This window comes from Salvelinus namaycush, chromosome 30 (genome assembly GCF_016432855.1).
Source record: "Salvelinus namaycush isolate Seneca chromosome 30, SaNama_1.0, whole genome shotgun sequence".
NCBI lineage: Eukaryota > Metazoa > Chordata > Actinopteri > Salmoniformes > Salmonidae > Salvelinus > Salvelinus namaycush.
This window is the reverse complement of record NC_052336.1, coordinates 22,303,701-22,322,469: the sequence shown is the minus strand read 5'-3', so window position 1 is coordinate 22,322,469 and position 18,769 is coordinate 22,303,701. Positions and strand designations below refer to the sequence as shown.

At 43.4% G+C, this 18,769-nt stretch overlaps 1 protein-coding gene across 2 annotated transcripts in view; it reads right to left on the bottom strand.

The window, feature by feature from the left end:
• LOC120025320 (coiled-coil domain-containing protein 102A-like) overlaps nucleotides 1-18,546 on the bottom strand; it is a 67,624-nt gene extending 49,078 nt beyond the window's left edge. The window contains exon 1 of one of the 2 annotated variants that reach the window (XM_038969818.1): nucleotides 18,484-18,546. The gene's annotated coding sequence lies outside the window, so the exon portion shown is untranslated. Of the gene's footprint in view, nucleotides 1-18,391 lie in introns of both variants that reach the window. The other variant, XM_038969817.1, reaches the window with a different exon arrangement.
• Between the last annotated feature and the right edge of the window lie 223 nt (nucleotides 18,547-18,769).

Here is an 18,769-nt window from a genome sequence, read left to right as displayed (position 1 = left end):
CCAACTTGGATCGATATTTGGTTTTAATGCAGACGAGAGCACTGAATACATCTTCACACAGATACACTACATTACTAAAAGTATGTGGACAGCAACTCATCAAACATCTCATTCCAAAACCATTGGCATTAATATGGAGTTGGTCCACCCTTTGCTGCTATAACAACCTCCACTCTTCTGGGAAGGCTTTTCACTAGATGTTGTAACATTGCTGCGGGGACTTGCTTCCATTCAGCCACAAGAGCATTAGTGAGGTCAGGCACTGATGTTGGGCGATTAGGCCTGGCTCACAGTCGGCGTTCCAATTCATCCCAATGGTATTCAATGGTGTTGAGGTCAGGGCTCTGTGCAGGCCAGTCAAGTTCTTCCACACCGATCTCGACAAACCATTTCTGTAGTGACCTCGTTTTATGTACGGGGGCATTGTCATGCTGAAACAGGAAAGGGGCTTCCCCAAACTGTTGCCACAAAGTTGGAAGCACAGAATCGTCTAGAAAGTCATTGTATGCTGTAGCGTTAAGATTTCCCTTCAATGGAACTAAGGGACCTAGCCCGAACCATGAAAAACAGCCCCAGACCATTATTCCTCCTCGCCGACGCTTGGCATTGCGCATGGTGATCTTAGGCCATGGAAACCTATTCCATGAAGCTCCCGAAGAACAGTTATTGTGCTGACAATGCTTCCAGAGGCAGTTTGGAACTCGGTAGTGAGTGTTGCAACCGAGGACAGACGATTTTACGATTTTTACGCGATATGCGCTTCAGCACTCGGTGGTCCCGTTCTGTGAGATTGTGTGGCCTACCACTTTGCGGCTAAGTCGTTGTTGCTCCTAGAGGTTTCCACTTCACAATAACAGCACTTACAGTCGACCGAGGCAGTTCTAGTAGAGCAGAAATTTGACGAACTGACTTGTTAGAAAGGTGACATCCTATGACAGTGCCACGTTGAAAGTCACTGAGCTCTTCAGTAAGGCCATTCTACTGCCAATGTTTGTCTATGGAGATTGCATGGCTGTGTGCTCGATTTATACACCTGTCAGCAATGGATGTGGCTGAAATAGCCGAATCCACTCATTTGAAAGGGTGTCTACATACTTTGCATATATAGTCTATGAGCTGGCTAAGGGTACCATGAGTTTTATGGTGCTTCAAGACCACTTGGAAAAATACGAGGTCAAATCATAACATCAGTGATCTTCAGGTCGGAAAGTCGGAGCTCTAGAAAGAGACCTAAGTTCCCGAGTTGGAATTCTGAGCTGAATGACTGTTTAAAAAAAATCCCAGTTGGAGCTCGTTTTTTTCAGAGTTCCCAGTTGTCTTGAACGCACTGAAATCTGAAGTCTGAGATTTCCAAGTTTCCAGTTTCTGATTCCGAGTTGTTTTGAACGTGGCATTAATGCTCCAGAGGGAGACGGCAGGGTATTCCCTTTGAGATATGAACCAAAACTCAAAAAATATTTTCCTCGATAACCACCAAGCCTTGGTGTGAAATAGAACATTGTTATGCTCTAATCTTAGATCTGCACATAGTTTGGCGAACAGGCGTGGGCGCAGTGGATGTGGTTTGATGTAGTTTACAATCGAAGTTACCTGCTGCAGTATATCTCCGAGTTCTGTGCTCAGCTCTTTTGCCGGCCAGTTGCTCTTGGTGTATCATACAATGAGTATCTCGGCCCTCACATCTACTTCTGACACCGCCAAAACATCCGCTATGCGGGTGTCTACTATCGCCGCTTAACGCTTGATCTGATTGAATCTAGGCTAAAGACATCTTAGACTAGCTAGCCATTCCCTATTTATAGTGCCAGCTGTGGTATTGACATGGTAATCGATGAAAAATGGGTGACAGACATAGCAAATGAGAATCTGTCATTTACATCCAGACAGAAATTGGTTAGTACACTCTGAGCCCTGGTCTAATACGCAACGTCCATTGCCAATGGAAACCCTAGTCAGACAGAGTAAAAAACTGTCAGTCTTCTTTACCTCAAAATAACATTTTTGAAGCTTGTTTCTATGGTTACACATCCAATGTGTGTCTCGTCATCTATGGCATGGGGCCTAACTCATCTGAACCCACACAGTTCATTCTAGTTTCCCTCTGTCTGACACTGCATAACAATAGGAAGAGTCGTGTTCCATGTGGACCTACACTCTTAGAAAAAATCTAGAACCTAAAAGGGATCTTCGGCTGTCCCCATAGGAGAATCCTTTGAAGAACCCTTTTTGGTTCCAGGTAGAACCCTTTCCACAGATAGTTCTACATGGAACCCAAAAGGGTTCAACCTGAAACCAAATAGGGTTATCCGATGGGGAAAGTCGAAGAACCCTTTTGGAACCTTTTTTACTAAAGAGTGTAGGTGTCGTGGCTGCAGTGGGATCTGGGTCTACCATGTATAATACACTGCATTCCTGAACCATGACTCACTAGCATCCTGTCCTCATGCACAGAAACCTAGACCCGCACATATGCTTGTAAAAATACATGTCATGCATCACAAACACACAAGACTAGAGGTCGACCGATTATGATTTTTCAACGCCGATACCGATACCAATTATTGGAGGACAAAAAAGCCGATACCGATTAATCGGCCAATTTATAAAAATACAAAAAGGTGTTTTATATATACAGTATATATCATACACACACACACACATTTTTGTAATAATGACAATTGCAACAATACTGAATGAACAATGAACACTTTTATTTTAACTTAAAATAATACATAAATACACACACAGCTCTGAAGTGACAATGATACTGAAGAGTCTGCTTAGGAGACAAATACTCTCAACTGTTTGAATAAAAATAGAGTTTAAGTTACCTGTGATGAATGTTGAAAACAAAAACTGTCATTTCTATATGCAGGAAATCCTATTTTAATAATGGGCATGGTAAGAATTGACGACCAAAGTGCGAGTCATAATTCCCATGACACCTTCTAGCAAAATCTGAAAAGCGGTTCCTTCATTTATTCCATAGGATATTTTTAGACTCACTTAAAATAAGGTCTGTGTTTCGTGTAGGCTTACACCACCTTGCCAATTTTATAACTGTGTAGATATCCATAGGACAAGGTAACTCTGATCAATATTGGCTAAATATAAGCGAAGATAAAAAAAATTGTAGAGTGGATTTATGAAAATATGTTGACAAACGTTACCTTATCCTAGTGAGATTTACACGGGTATCAAAACGTTGAGGCGGTTTAAGCCTGCACGAAACACAGACCTTATTTGAAGTAGATCAAGACATTCTCTATGGAAGACATGAACGGTAAAATAACGAAGGAACCCATTTCAAGTTCAGCCGCAAGCTATTACAGGAATTATAACGCGTCGACTATTTCTCTCTAAACCATATACCTTTGACTAATCCGGAAACTATCACCTTGACAACAAAACGTTTATTCCGTTCCGTATTTTATCTAACGGGTGGCATCCATGAGTCTAAATATTCCTGTTACATTGCACAACCTTCAATGTTATGTCATAATTACGTAAAATTCTGGCAAATTAGTTCGCAAAGAGCCAGGCGGCCCAAACTGTTGCATATACCCTGACTCTGCGTGCAATGAACGCAAGAGAAATTACACAATTTCACCTGGTTAATATTGCCTGCTAACCTGGATTTCTTTTAGCTAAATATGCAGGTTTAAAAATATATACTTGTGTATTGATTTTAAGAAAGGCATTGATGTTTATGGTTAAGTACACATTGGAGCAATGACAGTCATTGATTGATTGTTTTTTATAAGATAAGTTTAATGCTAGCTAGCAATTTACCTTAGCTTACTGCATTCGCGGCACAGGCAGGCTCCTCGTGGAGTGCAATGTAATCAGTGTTAGAGCATTGGACTAGTTAACTGTAAGGTTGCAAGATTGGATCTCCCGAGCTGACAAGGTTAAAAATCTGTCGAGGCAGAACGTTCCTAGGCCGTCATTGAAAATAAGAATGTGTTCTTAACTGACCTACCTAGTTAAATAAAGATTAAATAAAGGTGTAAAAAATAAAAATAAAAATTAATTAATTAATTAAAAGAAATCGGCAAATCGGCGCCCAGAAATACCGATTTCCGATTGTTATGAAAACTGGAAATTGGCCCCGATTAATCGGCCATTCCGATTAATCGGTGGACCTCTACACCAGACACCTACGCACATGCACGCACGCACACACAAGTGCGCACATAAACCACACCCTATTACTGCAGAAGATGACAAGAGATTTGGTCATCGATGTTGACATTCTAACCCCGTCCCTAAACTGTTGGGGTGGGAAGTGTGAAATGTTCATTTCACATTTTCCCTCAAACCTCAGCCCCCACAAAGATGCTTTAGTCACACCACATTCAGGGACAAGATCAGAGAGAAGATGACTTGAAGGAGAGGAAATGGACACTGGACAGCCATACAAAATGAATAAAAGCAGAATCACAAAGCTCCATGAAATTCCAAAGCCCAAACATTAGTGGATGGAGGTCATTTGGAAGATTTTTTTTTTTAAACAAACACAAACCAACACTCATCCCACATGCAAACACATGAACCCAAGATGGCGTAGCAGTCAGACGTCCTTTGTCCTCGTCTTGTCGTGTCCCGTGTATATATATTTACAAATTTTCTTTGCATATCTTTTTAATATATTTTTTCTAAAAACTCTACTTCAAAACACTCTCCTGCAACCCGCCTCACCAATTTGTGGTGTGAATCTGTTTTTGTTTTTTTAAAGTATTATTCACCTCAAATCTGAAATGCACAACAGAAGCTAGCCAGAAGTTAGCCAGTTCACTGGCTAACGTTAGTATTCAGCTAACCACGGTTGGCGGTCATCAGCTATCCTTTAGCTCAAAAAGCTATCGGCAGTTTTGTACAACGCGACTCAGACCAGAGCAGACCGGACCTATTTTCTCTACATATCCCCGGATTTATACCGCAAGCTCTGGACATTTACACCTGGATCTTGCAGCTAGCTAGCTGCTATCCGAGTGACTATTGGCTAACGTCGGTCCCGGAGCAAACACCAATTATTCCGAAGCTAGCCAGCTGAAGAGTTCCATCAGCCACTCCTGGGCTACAATCACCTATCCGGACCCATTTTACTGCCGATGCGGAGCCCCACCGGGCCTTCACGACTGGACTACCGACGTTATCTGCCCGAGGGAGTTATTCAACTGGCCCCTCCGTCGCGACGTAACCTGAACACCCATCTGCTAACTGCGGCCCGCTAATCGTTAGCTGCCTTCAGCATATCGGCTGCTATCTGAATAGGTCTATCGGACAATTTTCTTGGGCCACTATAACTATAACTATTTTGCCAATTGGATTGGTCCCCTCTACCACACGGAATCCCACTAATCTACCGACGGAAATGCACGAGGTGGCTAAAAACAGACCTCCATCTTCTGCCAGCTTGCTACCCATGGCCCGGCTAGCTGTCTGAATCGCCGTGACCCCAACCAACCTCACTACTCACGGGACCCTTATGATCACTCGGCTAAGCATGCCTCTCCTTAATGTCAATATGTCTTGTCCATAGCTGTTCTGGTTAGTGTTTATTGGCTTATTTCACTGTAGAGCCTCTAGCCTTGCTCATTATACCTTATCCAACCTTTCAGTTCCACCACCCACACATGCGATGACATCACCTGGTTTCAATGATGTTTCTAGAGACAATATCTCTCTCATCATCACTCCTAGGTTTACCTCCACTGTATTCACATCCTACCATACCTTTGTCTGTACATTATACCTTGAAGCTATTTTATCGCCCCCAGAAACCTGCTCCTTTTACTCTCTGTTCCGGACGTACTAGACGACCAATTCTCATAGCTTTTAGCCATACCCTTATCCTACTCCTCATCTGTTCCTCTGGCGATGTAGAGGTGAACCCAGGCTCTGCAGTGCCTAGCTCCACTCCTATTCCCCAGGCGCTCTCTTTTGATGACTTCTGTAACCGTAATAGCCTTGGTTTCATGCATGTTAACATTAGAAGCCTCCTCCCTAAGTTTGTTTTATTCACTGCTTTAGCACACTCTGCCAACCCAGATGTCCTAGCCGTGTCTGAATCCTGGCTTAGGAAGACCACCAAAAACTCTGAAATCTCCATCCCTAACTACAAAATTTTCAGACAAGATAGAACGGCCAAAGGGGGCGGTGTTGCAATCTACTGCAGAGATAGCCTGCAGAGTTCTGTCCTACTATCCAGGTCTGTACCCAAACAATTTGAACTTCTACTTTTAAAAATCCACCTCTCTAAAAACAAGTCTCTCACCGTTGCCGCTTACTATAGACCACCCTCTGCCCCCAGCTGTGCTCTGGACACCATATGTGAACTGATTGCCCCCTATCGATCTTCAGAGCTCGTGCTGCTAGGTGACCTAAACTGGGACATGCTTAACACCCCAGCCATCCTACAATCTAAGCTTGATGCCCTCAATCTCACACAAATGATCAATGAACCTACCAGGTACAACCCCAAAGCCGTAAACACGGGCACCCTCATAGATATCATCCTAACCAACTTGCCCTCCAAATACACCTCTGCTGTTTTCAACCAAGATCTCAGCGATCACTGCCTCATTGCCTGCATGCGTAATGGGTCAGAGGTCACTGTCAAACACTCCCTGAAACACTTCAGTGAGCAGGCCTTTCTAATCGACCTGGCCCGGGTATCCTGGAAGGATATTGACCTCATCCCGTCAGTAGAGGATGCCTGGTTATTTTTTTTAAATGCCTTGCTCACCATCTTAAATAAGCATGCCCCATTCAAGAAATTCAGAACCAGGAACAGATATAGCCCTTGGTTCTCTCCAGACCTGACTGCGCTTAACCAACACAAAAACATCCTATGGCGTTCTACATTAGCATCGAACAGCCCCCGTGATATGCAACTTTTCAGGGAAGTTAGAAACCAATATACACAGGCAGTTAGAAAAGCCAAGGCTAGCTTTTTCAAGCAGAAATTTGCTTCCTGCAACACAAACTCAAAAAAGTTCTGGGACACTGTAAAGTCCAGAATAAGAGCACCTACTCCCAGCTGCCCACTGCACTGAGGATAGGATCTGTCACCACCGATAAATCCACTATAATTGAGAATTTCAATAAGCATTTTTCTACGGCTGGCCATGCTTTCCACCTGGCTACCCCTACCCCGGTCAACAGCACTGCACCCCCCACAGCAACTTGCCCAAGCCTTCCCCATTTCTCCTTCTCCCAAATCCAGTCAGCTGATGTTCTGAAAGAGCTGCAAAATCTGGACCCCTACAAATCAGCCGGGCTAGACAATCTGGACCCTTTCTTTCTAAAACTATCTGCCGAAATTGTTGCAACCCCTATTACTAGCCTGTTCAACCTCTCTTTCGTGTCGTCTGAGATCCCCAAAGATTGGAAAGCAGCTGCGGTCATCCCCCTCTTCAAAGGGGGGGACACTCTTGACACAAACTGCTACAGACCTATATCTATCCTACCCTGCCTTTCTAAGGTCTTTGAAAACCAAGTTAACAAACAGATTACCGACCATTTCGAATCCCCCCGTACCTTCTCCGCTATGCAATCTGGTTTCATGGGTGCACCTCAGCCACGCTTAAGGTCCTAAACGATATCTTAACCGCCATCGATAAGAAACAATACTGTGCAGCCGTATTCATTGACCTGGTCAAGGCTTTCGAGTCTGTCAATCACTACATCCTCATCGGCAGACTCAACAGCCTTGGTTTCTCAAATGATTGCCTCGCCTGGTTCACCAACTACTTCTCTGATAGAGTTTAGTGTGTCAAATCGGAGGGCCTGTTGTCCGGGCCTCTGGCAGTCTCTATGGGGGTGCCACCGGGTTCAATTCTTGGGCCGACTCTCTTCTTGTATACATCAATGATGTCGCTCTTGCTGCTGGTGAGTCTCTGATCCACCTCTACGCAGACGACACCATTCTGTATACTTCTGGCCCTTCTTTGGACACTGTGTTAACAAACCTCCAGACGAGCTTCAATGCCATACAACTCTCCTTCCATGGCCTCCAACTGCATTTAAATTAAAACTAGTAAAACTAAATGCATGCTCTTCAACCGATCGCTGCCTGCACCTGCCCGCCCGTCCAGCATCACTACTCTGGACGGTTCTGACTTCTGAATATGTGGACAACTACAAATACCTAGGTGTCTGGTTAGACTGTAAACTCTTCTTCCAGACTCACGTCAAACATCTCCAATCCAAAGTTAGATCTAGAATTGGCTTCCTATTTCGCAACAAAGCATCCTTCACTCATGCTGCCAAACATACCCTCGTAAAACTGACCATCCTACCGATCCTTGACTTCGGCGATGTCATTTACAAAATAGCCTCCAATACCCTACTCAATAAATTGGATGCAGTCTATCACAGTGCCATCCGTTTTGTCCCCAAAGCCCCATATACTACCCACCACTGTGACCTGTATGCTCTCGTTGGCTGGCCCTCGCTTCATACTCGTCGCCAAACCCACTGGCTCCAGGTCATCTACAAGACCCTGCTAGGTAAAGTCCCCCCTCATCTCAGCTCACTGGTCACCATAGCAGCACCCACCCGTAGCACACGCTCCAGCAGGTATATCTCACTGGTCACCCCCAAAGCCAATTCCTCCTTTGGCCGCCTCTCCTTCCAGTTCTCTGCTGCCAATGACTGGAACGAACTACAAAAATCTCTGAAACTGGAAACACGTATCTCCCTCAATAGCTTTAAGCACCAGCTGTCAGAGCAGCTCACAGATCACTGCACCTGTACATAGCCCATCTATAAATAGCCCAAACAACTACCACTTCCCCTACTGTATTTATTTATTTTGCTCCTTTGCACCCCAGTATTTCTACTTTGCACATTCATCTACTGCAAATCTACCATTCCACTGTTTTACTTGCTATATTGTATTTACTTCGCCACCATGGCCTATTTATTGCCTTTACCTCCCTTATCTCACCTCATTTGCTCACATTGTATATAGACATATTTTTCTACTGTATTATTGACTATATGTTTGTCTTACTCCATGTGTAACTCTGTGTTGTTGTATGTGTCGAACTGCTTTGCTTTATCTTGGCCAGGTCGCAGTTGTAAATGAGAACTTATTCTCAACTTGCCTACCCGGTTAAATAAAGGTGATTTTTTATATTTTTATAAAACACAAATAAACAAATACCAGAGAATGACTCACAGACCGAGGTCGCAGGTCCCTGTAACTACTAACAGGAGTCCCTATGACAGTCGCCCACATTAAAAGTCTCATTGATGTGATCAAAGAGCAAAAGGCAGTAGAGCTAAACTGGAGCAGAATCCCAGCTAAATTCACAGGCAGCAGGATATAAACTAGATCTAATTAAAACAGTACAACTGCAGTCAGAGGAATGTGTGTGGGATTTTTTCCAGACTTGGAAGTGGGATGAGGATGAGGTGAGACGTAATTACATTGCAATGGGCTTTAGACACCTTAAAAGTGCCACTGTACATGACTACAATCCCTTACAATCAATTCAAAGTGTCTACTCGTTTAGAGGATTGGTTACCACACACCTATACATGTCAGCATAAACAAATGCACACATACAATGTACGCAATACGACACACATATTGAACATATTTTGAAGGCTTCACTGATATGTAATAATGATTTGAGGTACATATATTTGTCCTATTTCACACATGTACAAGAATGTATTACACAGGTGTGAATTGGAAATGTGTATTTTGCGTATCCCAACTCCCCACGAGACACCCTTAGAGAGTGGGGTCACAACCAGCCAGACCCTGGAGCAATTAAGGCTATGTGGCTTGCTCCAGGCCATAGCGACAGATTTTATACCTTGTCAGCTCGGGGATTCAAAGTAGCGATCTTTCGGTTACTGGCCCAACGCTCTAACCGCTAGGTTACCTGTCGCCTGTGTTGTTGCGATGATGTGCTGTGTTCAGCATAGTGGCCTTGCTGACTGAGTGTCCAGAGTCTAGAGTGGCTCTGCACTATTAAATAGCCATAATTTATTCAGCAGCCAGCCCAGAGCCCAGGCAGGCCAGGAAGTGATGGAGGGCTGGAGAGATACTATTTGACTGCCTGTTTCACTGCCTGCTCTCTGCAGCTTGGTGAGAGTATATATCTTTCAACCCTGTGTTACAGCTCCTAGGCTAAGAGTAGATCACATCTGACTGCAGGGTATGAGCTTCAAAGCGTGAAACAAATGAATAAATTTTGATGGGCAATTTCTGCATACTCTTTACAGTTAGGATTAAGGTTAGGTATTAACTCCGAATGGTTAAGTTAAGGGTTAAGGTTTGGGATAGACTAAAATCTCAAAAACAACTTTCTACCGCTGGATTCGAACGTGAAACCTTTTGAATCGGAGGAATCGGAGAATCTGCCTCTGATTCCAAAGGTTACAAATTCGAATCCAGCGATAGAAAGTTGTTTCTAGTTGTATGCCTTATTCAAATGCCCTATCAAAACCGAAACCTACTTGAAGGTAACAGAGCTCACTGTTGCCCTAGAGGCCAGTTTCCACGTCCTGACGTCCTCAGACAGGGATGGATGTCAAATACTGACCTGGCAGGTTAATGCCGCAGTACAAACCCCAATTTATCTCTCCCCATTACTGGGGTCAAACTGTCTGGGATTAGGGGCAAGAGAGGGAGGAGCATTTCACCCATATAAACTCAAACAGAAACACACATAAAGTTGGTTGTAAAGGCCATCTGGTCTGTTGTTAGGTTGCTTCCTTGTTGGAGCAGAGTGACACAAGGCTCAGATCTGTCCTGTGGGCTGGGGGATGAGACGACTTAACCCCCCTTACAGGCATCTCCTACAAGCACTAAAATGACCCAGCAGGATTAGGACGTTTTTTTGAACGAAGCTGGGGGTGTAGGGAGAAGACACCAGTCACAGTAGATTCAAAGATCTTTTGTCAGGAGATGTAACAGAAACACCCCAATATATCCACTACCCCCCTTTAGTCATTTTCTTTCTCCTCTCTTCTACCATCACCGCAATCCCTTTCCTTGTCCACTCGTACCGCTCCTCTATTCTTCCCACTTTCTTCCCCATCCTCCTCCTCCCTCTCTGCTGTCACTACTGGGGCTACAGTGGTTAGAGCAGATTCTGATTGACAGAGTGAATCCTGCATCTCCTCTCCTCCTCAGTGGAGCTGCTCCTCTCCGCAGGGCCTATCAGCTCAGTGAGGAGTACTGCTGTTTCAATCAGAGGAAAACTCCACCAATCAGACCACGCCCCCCTTCATCTGTCCCCCTGCCTCTCAGCTCCCCTTCCCTTAATCTGCTCTTAATCTGTCCCCAAAACAGCATTTATTTTTCCATTATTTTCCAACAGTATCGATAAGCATGCCAGCACAATAAGGAATCATTTGCTATATCCCAATTTCAGCTTGCACGGTTTAATTACAATTGGAAATGGACCACCTCACATGCTGTTAGGAATGATTAAATAAAAGCCCCAACTCACTCCATGGAGCAGACAATATTATTAGTCATGGGATGACTTGATCTCCCAGGATGGTTCTCAGTGTTTCTTTCGGTCTCAGTGTTTCTTCACTCTCAGTGTGAAGTGTGCTCATGAACACATCAGCCAAGTGGATGAGTGTACAAGCTGTCCATTATTTACACACAACTTAAAGGTTAACTCAATAAATTGCCTAGGCAGACAGGTGTTAAGGAGAGCAAGAGCGAGCGAGAGAGAGAGAACGAGAGATAGAGACTCTCAGTTAGTTCGTTTAACTAGAGGCAAGTGTCAAGGAGTAAGGGAAAAAATCCAATGGGATGGTAAATACTGTGGCTGGAACATCAAGCAGGCTACGTTTTGCCGCTAAGTGCAATAAGCCCAACCCCTCACCACAGGATTGAGTCCACACTAGTGCTATAACACAGTGGGGTGGGGTAAAAGACAATCACTAACGCTGGGGTGGGGACAGATCATCAGTCCAGTTAGTAGTAGGTGTTAAGTTGCAGTAAAAGGATACAAGATGTGCTGTAGAGTATGGATTAAGGCACCTTCCCTTTATTGATCTGACTGTACTTTATTTAGGCATGAATCACAGCTTTCTGCCAGACAAAGGGATAGGTAGAGATGGCTGGCGCTGTGCAGAGCAACTGTGCAGAGCAACTGTGCAGAGCTTGTGTAACTTGTTCTTACTTTTCATCAAATAGAGGGTCCTATTTCTGACAGGGGGCCCGCCCCTATTAGCCGGGCATCATGGGTAAGTGGTGGCGGATGTAAGGCAGAAGTAATTGAGCATTAAAGCTCTCTAAATCTGTCTGCACATGGGCGGACGGAGAGAAACTACAGGATCAGACATTGTGATAGGCTCTCCCAGAAGGAAAGATTTTACTTTGACGCCAACTGCTAAAAGAGGGAAACAGAATACCTCCAGGAAGCTCAACAGAGGCTGACCAGCGTTATTGTCTAAGACTTTAAATGATAACTCACATGTTGTCCCAGTTGGTGGCGGGATGTGTTGGCAGTCCCCCACATCACAACAAAGACCATTCAGTCAGTGCGGTCAGACTACCTGTGGGTATTTCTGTGTAACTGGCTTTGAGATCAACTAGTCCTGCACAGCAATCTGAGGAGGCTTCAGAGACCTTCATGTGATTGCACCTATAGGAACATAGAACTGACAGCAGACCAAAATAAATCCTTCTCATGGTCTTCTCATCACCACATACAGAGGAAACAGGACGACAATAAAATAAGGCATACCAGCATTTATGAGCTCATATTATAGCAACCGTTTTTGGCTACGTCGACGCCACATTTAGTCTGGTCAAGGCTGATGGCAGTCTTGGCCTCCACCAATGAAAAGTTAAGGAAAGGAAATTAAATTTCAATAAATTATCCAGAAACACAGATTGCCTAAGACTTGATTTACTTCAATGCTTTTATTAACCTATTACAGACATGTACCTACATTTGGTTTGCATGACACACTTGTGTCTTTAATACACACCAAATACACTCATAAACACACAGCGCCCAATGGAATCTGGGCTGCATTACATTAGGGAGAGCAGAGCTAGGTTCTTTAATGTAGCCGAGGCCTGGTCCTCCTCACCATTCGTTCCACTGACAGACCAAACCAGGGCTGATGTCTGCGCTCTGTGGATGTAAATAGGGGCCTCTTTCTCTAATAATGAAGCACATAGCATGCCACAGTCCCTCTCAACCTAAAGCCACTAGCAGCTGCTTCTGGTGCATCTGGCAGACTGCTTAGAGAGGCATAGACCGTCCAATGATGTCAGTCTGTTTGTCCCACCCAAAAGGCTACAGGGTGAATTACGGCCCCTCCCTGGAGAGAGGGCAGTCAAACTTGTTTCCAGGTTGGAAGGAGAGGGAAGGAAATAGGGTGTTTGTCAGTGGTGGTCAGTCAATTCCCCAACTCTGTTGTCTGCTCCACCCACATCTCCTTCCTGTGGTCTCCGGACAACAACATAACAATCTCTGAAAACAACGTTAAAGTCACACACACTCGGGTTAAAGAAGCTAGAATTAAACAGAAGGCTGCTTTAACGGCAGCAACCACATCAAGATTGCCCGATAGTGATGCCCCATTGACAGACAAGACCAAAGGCATTCCATGCCTTGCTCAAATGTAACATTACTGCCAAACAGTAATTACAACGTCTTATATAAAGCTAAAGTTAGACATTCTGTCAGATTCACATGGAAAGACTTGCAGGCAGAACTGAGTTCACATCAACAGCCACTGAATCAGAGCTTTTTCTAAACTGTTGTGATGCTCTATTCTTTTTAATGCTTAAACTCAGAAAGGAGCAATATTTCAACAATCCACTACTCTCTGTAACAGCTGATGTTATGTCATCAAAACGTTCACAGGAGCCATGTGCCCCTGAGGCCATATTCATGGCAAGCAAGGTTCTTCTTCCACTTTGTTCCAGTGAAATATGCAGTCTCCGAGGGTGTCTTGGAGGATTTGATACGCAAAAAACACATTTCCAATTCACACATGCGTATAATACACACTTGTACATGTGTATTATAGGACAAATATATTACTATGCAAAGGCCAGCAAATTCCTCCTAGATCCTCTCATCATTGATAAAAAAAAGTATTTTCTTCTCTCCATTCTCCCAGGTTTGGCCTGCTAGCAGGTTCTGGCCATAGCTACAGAGAGAGAGAGAGAGAGAGGAGACAGAGAGCGACAAACAGAAAGAGACAGGAAAAGGGAGAGAAAGACAAAGTGAGAGAGAAAGACAGAGAAGTAAAGACAGACATGAGAAAGACAGCGAGAGGAAGACGGAGAGAGACGCTAACACTAAGTGCTTTCATAGACACAGTCCTACTGTGAGATATCATCGACATCTGTCTTATCACAGCTCCTCATCAGAACCACAAGTCTCAATCTGACACCAAGGGTAAACAGCTCACCAACCTAGCTGCTCAGAGCATGGACAGACTGGACAGCCAAAAACAAATGACACAAACCAACCCTAACTGTCTCAAGATCTCAAGTAAAATAGTGATGGATGCTGGTTATTGATACAAGATCCTCTACATACAAGATAAGATCTAAACCTGTGTGACGGTGCCATACTGAACACTATGCAGATCTCTGGGTGTCAGCCATATCATCCGTTATCACAGTGGTGTGTCACGAGTGAGCTCTGCAGAAGGCTGACAATTCAATTGAGAGATTGGGACACCAACAAGCAAACAAGAACTGTCTCTTATCTATAAACCTTTTCAAGTGTGAGTTCCAAATATCTCTCCCCAGCGTGAGTTTCTTTATGCGTGAGATGTCAGAATGCACTCACTGTTCCAAAATGTGATTGTTCCGCAACAGGAAAGACCGTGCTGCCCTCAAACCAAGGCACGCGCTGCCTGCTAATTATCTATAGGCTATGTTTCAACTTGGCAATTTGTATTATTACGTTTGATTTTCTAACAAGTTTGAATTGAGGTGTGTTCCACCTCCTCATTAATTCACATAGAAGTAGTTTGTGAAATTCACATTTCACTGTTACACTGTAGGCTTTACTGAGCAGGACAAAGCACTTCCCCAGTGTTTCCCCAAATCAAGTATGCAGACATGTGCACAGTCTTGCACAAATTTTTCCCCCCTGGCACATTTTCTGTCTGGCGCTAGCATTGTCTTTATTGTTGTTTTCCTTACAAATAATAACTTTGGACATGTGTGTGTTCCTATCAAAGTAAGTGCCTTATTATCTGTATATCATGTTGTCGTTTCTACTGTAGCATACCGTATGTATGGAGCATAATGTATTTACTGTTTTATTCACATGTTTTCAAGGACTGGTGACAAATCATGCATTTCGATTCTTGCATAGATTGTAATGAACACATATGATGTGTGTAAAATACTTTTTTGGATGTTGTATGGGTTAAGAACAGCTAATGTTAAGCTATTTGCCAGCTATGTGTGACGCCATGTTTGTTGACATTATACAATGCATTCTGTCCCTGACCATGAATTTACCAGCACAGAGCTGATAGAGGAAATGGTTCCTTAAACATGTATTAACAGTCATTACTTATTGCACCCAGTGCCACAGAGGTCTACTGACGTCAGCTCTGATTGGTCACTTGTTTTTCTTCTGGACACGTCTTCCAGTCGAGAATAAATAACAATATTTATAGATCTCCTGTTGACAGCAACTCGACTTCAAAGCCCAAAGACATGTCAGTCAAATAACTGGATTAGAGAGAGAGAGGGTAGGGGGGAGAGAGAGCGAGTGATAGAGAGAGAGCAAAGGGAATGGAGAAGGGGGTTTGAGGGGAGAGCAAACACCACGAGAGGGTAAAGAGCTGGGTGTGGAGGAATGGAATGCATTTAGCGAGGATGATTGTAGGTACACTGTCAATTTGGCATGCAGGCTACATACCAATTGCACTTGATTGCACCGAAATAAACACAGTATAGCCTCCAGTATTTATCCTGGACATTCACTAAAAGAGTGGCCATGCTACACTTAACCACCAGTACTCTATGAGCCATTGTTATAGTCTGACATTGTTTATGTAAGTGTTGAGATGGGTGGAGAGGTATTGGAGGATGTTGATATTCCACACAGGAACTAAGACAAAGGAGATGTATTTTCAAAGCCAAAGGCATAGTCTACTCTACATATAGCGAAGAGTCTTTGGGTTTTCAGAAAAGCGGTACATCAATCCTGTGTAGTTATTGTTATTACACACACACACACACACACACACACACACACACACACACACACACACACACACACACACACACACACACACACACACACACACACACACACACACACACAGAGATTCAGAATATCAGTTCACAGACACACAGTCTGATGCATGTGGCACACAAGCAGATGGGTCTCTGCCATCCTAAAAATGGGGTGTTGGTATGACAACCACACACGGTGGCGTTGTCCATCTGCATGTGTGCATGTGTGTGTGTGTGTGTGTGTGAGTGAGAGAAGAAACCCACTAGAGATGTGAATTATCTCAGTATTTGGGTCTGTCTGTTTAGCTGAACCATGCATCAAGGAGCCATTAAGTAGCTTACTAAAGCAAGCCCAGTTAGTGTTCGGACATTCATTTAGGGAGGTATGTGCCTGAATGTGGGGAGTAAGGTTGTAAAGAAAAGATCAGCTGGACTCATCCCCATCATCCTCATTCTTGTCATCTTCATCAACAGTCATCCAGTAGGTAGGCAGACTATTGTAGGCTAAACAGGGACAACACTGGGGTGGACTACAGCCAGAGTGGCCAGGGTTTCAGTGAGCATGTCTCACTCAGCCCCAAGCCTGGTTAGTCAAGACAGGAGCATTGAGAAAAGAAGCGGAATAAAGGGGAGAAAGAGAGAAATCATGACATCTGTGGGCGACAAGAGGCCTCAAGATTATTTTGAAAAAAAGGTGGAGGTGGAGAAAGGGGAACATGGTGAGAGTTATTGGGCCGGCTGTACTATAAATCCATTTTCACTTTTCCGCAAGATTTTATTTAAATGCTCTCTATTGTAACTATTTTTAAAACGGCAACCAATATGCAAAGATGACAATCTACCATTATAATTTAGAATGGTGGGATTTATCGTGGAAGAATAATTTCTGTGGCCTTGGAGTTGCTATTACAAGTGTGGAAAATGTGAGAGTGACCTGGGCTTAATAAAACTTGTCTGGCCTCACGTTAACACTGTTTTGAAGTGGAAGACCAAGGGTGTGTTTTTTAAGATGGGTGTAAAGGCAGATGGCCCAGACCCAGACCCAGACCCAGCCTGAAGGAAAAAATATGTTATGTTTTTAAAAACCTGAAGGCTATATCCATTCAATCAAAACCGCTTGGTATGTTTTGTGAAGGGGAAAAGAGATGAAAGAGAGAGGAAGAGAGATACATGGAGATAGAAAGAGGAATGGAGTTCACATGAAAACAAACCCTAATAAGCATGTCCCATTGATTCAATGTCCCTTTCACAGTTTTATGGAAAATATAAAAACAAAAAACATGTAATGCAGTACCCTAAAATAAGATTATACAGAATAGTAGGCTACAGAGCTGGCATCATCTTCTGGGAAACACCGATTCATTACAAACAAACAAAATTACAAAGAAGGGAAAAGTTGCATGCAAGCCATGTAACAATGGAATTTCCAACAAAGTAGGCCTAGACAAAAATGTGTATTTAGAAAAAGATCATGCAGAGATTTCCAGTCCTGTAGAACAAACTAACTTCCATGCTGATTTCTTTGACAACAATGATGGCACAAAACTTTCAGCAGATGGATTCCCCAAGAACGATACCTCTGAATGTAAAAAACGTGTCACTCCACAAACCTGTTATTCAGTATCATTCAACGGTATCATTCAACAGTCCTCTAAAATTGTCGTAGCAAATACTGTAATATAGCATGATTGTTTCTTCAATAAGAGGTACAGTATCAATCACTCGTTATAACTCGTTATAAACGAGTTATAAGCGCGTCAATGCAATTCATAAGCAAAGCCATTTCACAGTGGAAATGTCGGTCAACTCAAACAGAGAAGAAATAACTCCTGACAGCTACAATACTACCAGCGATCTAGGTGGTGACGAAAAAATAATTCCATTATATCAACTTCATGGTGTGGTAATTCTGTAGTAAAAGCGAGCAATAATGGGTTTGTAACAATGTATCAACATTGTCAAGTTAGTCAACATACAGACAAACATATTATATTTATTCACTAATGTTGAATAATATCTATGCACACACAAGGACAGAAACGGATCAGACTGGGCTTTCCTGCATGGAATTCTGCCGTGTTGTCTGTCATTTGACACCCCAGTGTTGAAAGCAAGCTGTGGCTTTTAAGTGAAACTAGCTGTCCTCTGCAGAATAAAATACATATATGCACATACCTTTATAATGGCACAATTTCAGTTTATTCTAAATGCCACTTGATGCGATATTTGTTGGATAGAAGTCGCTACCCTCTCTTCGCTAGTCTTACCGTCATTCTTCCTACAGGAATTTTTCCTTGGGAATTGGAGGTATGGCTGACCGAGTGGGGAAGCGAAAAGGGGTGGGACTTGGAGATGAGGGCGGCGGCAAAGACGACGCTTTGAAACCGTCCATCTAGCCTACTGACAGTTTGAGAATTTGCCTAAATATGGAACGCCGTTTGTGTTTTTGCTGTCAAAAAATATACACGTCAAATAACACTATCTGACGTGTCAAATAAGATTGTTCACCAATCAGGACCCGAATATGACTGCACGTCACATAATAATTGAACA